The sequence below is a fragment of the Rutidosis leptorrhynchoides genome, chromosome 7 (genome assembly GCF_046630445.1).
Source record: "Rutidosis leptorrhynchoides isolate AG116_Rl617_1_P2 chromosome 7, CSIRO_AGI_Rlap_v1, whole genome shotgun sequence".
NCBI lineage: Eukaryota > Viridiplantae > Streptophyta > Magnoliopsida > Asterales > Asteraceae > Rutidosis > Rutidosis leptorrhynchoides.
The window spans coordinates 64,565,458-64,570,871 of record NC_092339.1 but is presented as its reverse complement, the minus strand read 5'-3'; the positions used below and the strand labels follow the sequence as shown (position 1 = coordinate 64,570,871).

The 5,414-nt window shown below is 32.2% G+C and overlaps 1 non-coding gene across 1 annotated transcript; it reads right to left on the bottom strand.

The window, feature by feature from the left end:
• Positions 1–4,238: 4,238 nt before the first annotated feature.
• LOC139860607 (small nucleolar RNA R71) lies at positions 4,239–4,344 on the bottom strand. Its single transcript, XR_011763236.1, has one exon. It is a non-coding gene; the product is annotated as a small nucleolar RNA R71 (small nucleolar RNA).
• Between the last annotated feature and the right edge of the window lie 1,070 nt (positions 4,345–5,414).

The window sequence follows — 5,414 nt, the reverse complement described above, 5'->3', positions numbered from 1 at the left end:
GCAAATAAAAGAGAGCATTAACTGTGAATGATAATGATTATAGAAGACAGAAGCAGAGACTTTGAAATATAAGGGAACATATAAAGTCTAATGACAAACCAGAAATTATAAACCATATATATCGATGCATATAGCAATATAAAGACACGGGAGAACTAGAAACACTATAAACCCAAGAGTATAGTAGAAGTAAATAGATTCTTCCGGCGGTAGATGAAAAAGAAGAATGACCGATATGAAAGTTAGAAGTATATCGAGAATCAGAACTGGATGGAGCATATTGATGAATACTTTAAAATATGAGTTGAGGGGGAAAGAATAGGAGGTGATGAAACATGACTAGAAATTTAGAAATCAACAGATTTAACTCACACAATGGCGGAATAAGTGAATCAAACCCTCTAGTGAATAGGTTAAGTTTTTTTTTTTGATTAATTTAGTCAAACCACAACTAAATCAAGTGTGATTAGATCAACACCTAGAGCTATTATTCACCACCTGGGTGATTTGGACCGAGAGAGAATCGAAGGAGCTCGCTAGATCTGAGTGTGTGTAACAAATGAGAGGCTTAACCTAAAATGAAGAACATAAGACTTTATATACCCCTGCTATTGACTCACCCATACGATTCATTCATCACACGTACGAGTTGGCTTCATCAGCTACGGGTGATCACTCACTCGTGTCTTCTCATTTAGGTTGTAATTGTGACTTAGCTCAGCATCAACCGTGCATATGAGCCTGTCAGCCGTACTAGTGAGGCTTCACTCGTACGTCTGACTAAGTCTAACATAGTCAAACATCTAAATCTTGTTCCTGCAGTTCCTGTAACCACATACAAACACGGATAGGATAATAACTGATATTGCTCTAAACATACATATTATTCAACGCAATATCAGTTATATTTCATCAGCTTTTATCAATTACGAAGACATTCCACGTATGATATTCAAGAAAAACGACAAAAGTGGACAAGAGTTGCTATTTGAAGATTCGACGATAAAACGATAGTTTTAACCAAATTTTATATCAAGAAAACGTTTATCCGAATTTAAGAATGAAGAAGTCTGAAGAAAAAGGTTACACACGTCGTCCAAAATGGTATACATCAACACGAGATCAACAAAGAACAACTGAAGAAAAAAATAATAAGAAATCTGATAATTACTCTTACACGAATCGTGTAATGTTACACGAATCGTGTAATATAACTGGTCATACACGATTCGTGTATACATACACGATTCGTGTAATGTTAGGACAAAGCACTATTACGGATTCCAGAAGGTCGGCTGCTTTATGAGTTTTAAAACTATTCTTTTTCTCCAATTGAAGACAGCAGGATTTCAACAAAGCTCTTTGACCAACTTTCATGTTCATAAATATGGATACGTTCAGAGTTGAAGAAAAAATATTATCTAGTACAAAAATTACTATACACACATATATTATCTTTCTGTAATTTATTAGTTCAAGGTTAAGAATAGTTTCAATTATTAAGGGGGTATTGTTCGTGATAAAGGGTGTTATTATACGCGTGAAAGGGGTGTTATTATTGTAATTTTTCTACCATTTGAAGTTAATGCAAGTGAAGATATTTTAGTAAGTTTACTCTGTTAAAATTAGTGTTGTTATTATGTTTGCAGATCTATATTTTTATGTCTCCCCTAGTGTAATGAATAGCTAAATTTCCCTAGTGTTTGCTTAAATGTAGAGCCCCTAGTGAAATGGATTGTTACCATTAGTAAAGTTAAAATGTAACTTTAGTATTTTTAATATTGAGCCTAGTTAAAAGAACCATTTTTTTTGTAATTAGGTATTTAACCCTTGCCACTTAATTTAGTAAATTTAAATAACGAAAGTTGTTTTTATTTACACAAATTAAGCTTCAACATTAAAAATGATCTAGACAAATTTATGGATAAGTTATTGACACCAATTTAGAAATAAACTTCGGTGGTTTGGGTGATATCAATAAATTATGTGAAGGTGAAATTATAAAAAGGGAGACCGTTATAATTTGGGTATTGGCGAAGGTCAAAACTAGGCTAGGTCTCAATTTAAATACTTAGGGAATAGTAGCTTTCTAAAAAGAATCCAATGAAAATTAGATTTTATTTAGTTAAGTTGTAACTTTATATTTATTCGAGAGAAAAATGTAAAGTTTGATACTAGAACATTTTAATAAGGCGTAAAACTTAAAACAATCCATGGACCTAGGGGTGACACAATTAAGTAAACACTCCCATTTATCTTATTTATACTTCCTATAAAAAGTATTGTTGTATTTATTCATGAATTATAAGTTTAAAATATATAAAAATACATAAAAACATTTAATTTTCGTAACAGTTATGTGTCACACATTTTTACACTTACACGAATCGTGTAACCTCACACGAATCGTGTAAGGCTTGAATACGGCTACAGTACACCGTAGGTCAAAAATTAGGGTTTTAATTATTTAATATTATAAAATTAGGTTATTAGTTATTTATTTATTATAATTAGGTTATTTATTATATAATTAGTTTTAATTAATATAAAATACTTAAATACATGTTTTAATCCTAAAATTAGCATTAACTATTATAAGTTCATAAATTATAACTAGTTTATAATTAGTTAATTAATTAGTTTCCTTTTAATTTGTATTAGTTTTATTAAAAATGTCATTTAGTTAATTTAAATAAGTTTATATAATAATTACTTAAAACAAATTTCTAAACATATAGTTTTATTAAAAATTACTATTTTACTAATTACCATCTAGTAATATAATTGTCACATAATAATTAATATAATTTCAATTAGATTCCCTTTTTAAGTTAATTTTTGTAATCTTGTAATTTCATTTAGTAATTTAGTTTAAGTTATCTTCTTTTACTGTTACTATAAATTGCCTAATCCAAAACCCTCTTTAATTAAGTTTGACATCAAAGACTATTAAAAAACCATTAAACACTCCATCTCCCTGTGGAACGAATCGGATTTACCAACAAACTAAACTACACGGATAGGACTAGTTGCCTATATATATGTGTGAAATCAACCTAAAATCAATAAAATACCACATATACAATAAATCAATTCGTGTAACAAAACAACTCAAATCCGTTCATAAATAAAGGTCTCGATCGCACACATCAACTTTTTGGCGCCGCTGCCGGGGAGTTGGCAGTTAAATAAATAGATAATTTTTCTGGTTCGTAGTAGTAGTTGGATTTGTACGTGGACCGGGTTGTTGGATCACCAATTTTATTGGTCTTTGAAGGATCCTGCCCCTCTGCTGCATCTTTTGGCTATTCGAAACGTGGGCAAAAATCAGAAGGATAATCTGTTTGTTTAAAGGTTTTTATCATTGTTTTTATGTTATTCGATCCTCTCGAGGAAATTTATTTCCAAGAAAGTTCAAAGTTTTTGAATAAATCCTTTAGTTCTTTGTACAATTTCCCAAATTGTATGATCCGTTCAATCTTAAACTCATTAAACTTAATCCGGAATCTCAAAGAATTAATAAAGGACAAAAACAACAAAAAGAAATAGGAAGTACTAGTAATTTTAAAACACCGAAAAACACTAAAAAAAAAAAAAAAAAAAAAGAGAAACAAGTAGGTAACCCTAGATAAACCTTTAGTGAAGTGATCTCATAATAGAAAATTAATGTATGAACTTACGTTCCTCCAACGCTGAATTAACTCCCTCACATCCTGAACCCGAAAGAAAATTCCACGAACGCTTAAGAACTCAAGAAGTAGAATCTCTTGCTAAAAATTTAGAGTCACTTTTCTTAGAATCCGACTCTGAACCAATAATTCAACCAATCATAGAGCCAATTATTAAAGAAGAAGATAAAATGACCGAGACAAACCTAACAATGGAAGCATTAATGAAGGCCACAAGAAAAGGTCAAGGCCACGCAATCATCCAACCCCCGATGACTGATGGCTTTGAAATAAAAGGTCAATTTTTACACATGGTAACTAATACATGCCAATTCGGTGGAGCTCCAAACGAGGATGCTAACGAGCATCTTCGTAAGTTTGTAAGCATTTGCAAACTATTCAAAATTAAGGATGTCACCGATGATGTCGCATGTTTAAAAATATTTCCATGGTCATTAAAAGATGAAGCTAGAGATTGGCTAGACTCATTACCAGAAGGCTATATTGAAGATTGGAATGATATGATGGACAAATTTCTGTCAGAATTCTTTCCTGCTTCAAAAGCAGCAAAATTACAAAGTGATATAAATCACTTTAAACAAAAGCCTAATGAAACTCTTTATGAAGCTTGGACTCGATTCAATAAAATGCTTCGAATATGTCCTCAACACGAGTTGAGTACATTCCAAAAAGTCTGTGTATTTTATAAAGGAGTCAATGTTGCAACTCGAAAAGATATAGATGTTGCAGCCGGAGGTTCGGTTATGAAGAAAACACCTGAAGACGCTCATACAATCATTGCTGATTTAGCGTCCCATTCTCATAACTGGCATCAAGAAATAGAATTCTCTAGATCATCAAATGTTCCTAGTATCGAAAGCAATGATGAAATTGCTTCTTTAAAAGTTCAAATAGCAAATCAAGCAAGGCAAATCGAGAAAGTAACCAAGGAAATGCATGCTATTAGAGTAGGATGTGAACTATGCCAAGGTCCCCATCTTACTAGAGATTGTGATCAAAGTACAATGGAAGAGCAAGCAAATTTCTTAGGTTACTTACGAAAAGGTGAAATGAACTTTAGTGATTTTCCAGCTATAGAAGCAAACAACCGAAAATATCCTCCTACAAACAGCTATCAAGTAGGAGGACCTTCAGGATCAAATAATAATAATTATCAAAATAACAATAACTATCAAGGAGGAAATCCAGGTTACCAAAACAATCGGAATTTTCCAAATCAAAATCAAAGAAATCCGCCACCAGGTTATAATAACCGAAATCAACCTCAACGAAATTATCAAAATAATTTCCAACACAATCAACCACAACCACTAGCACTCATGCAACCACAACCATTAGCAATTATGCAACCTCAACCCGAGAAGAAATCCGGTATAGAAGATCTCTTGAGAGATTTTATGGTTAAGCATGAGCAAAATGCGGAGCTCCAAACTCAGCAAATTCGAAATCAACAAGCCACGATTCAGATTTTAGAAAGAGATGTTGGAAGGATCTCACAGTTACTAGCAGAGAGACCACCAATTGCAAGTAACCCTCCATTTATACTAAAGAAGAATGATCCTCAAACCCCAGCATATTCACAAGTGAATGCTATTTATAGTTTCTGTGAGGATGAAGTAAGTTTCAAAACACCGGAGCATAGTCCTATTTTTACTCTTGGGTGTGAAGATGATGATGAAGAGTGTGATGAGTTTATATTTTCTGATTTATCAAATATGGCGGATT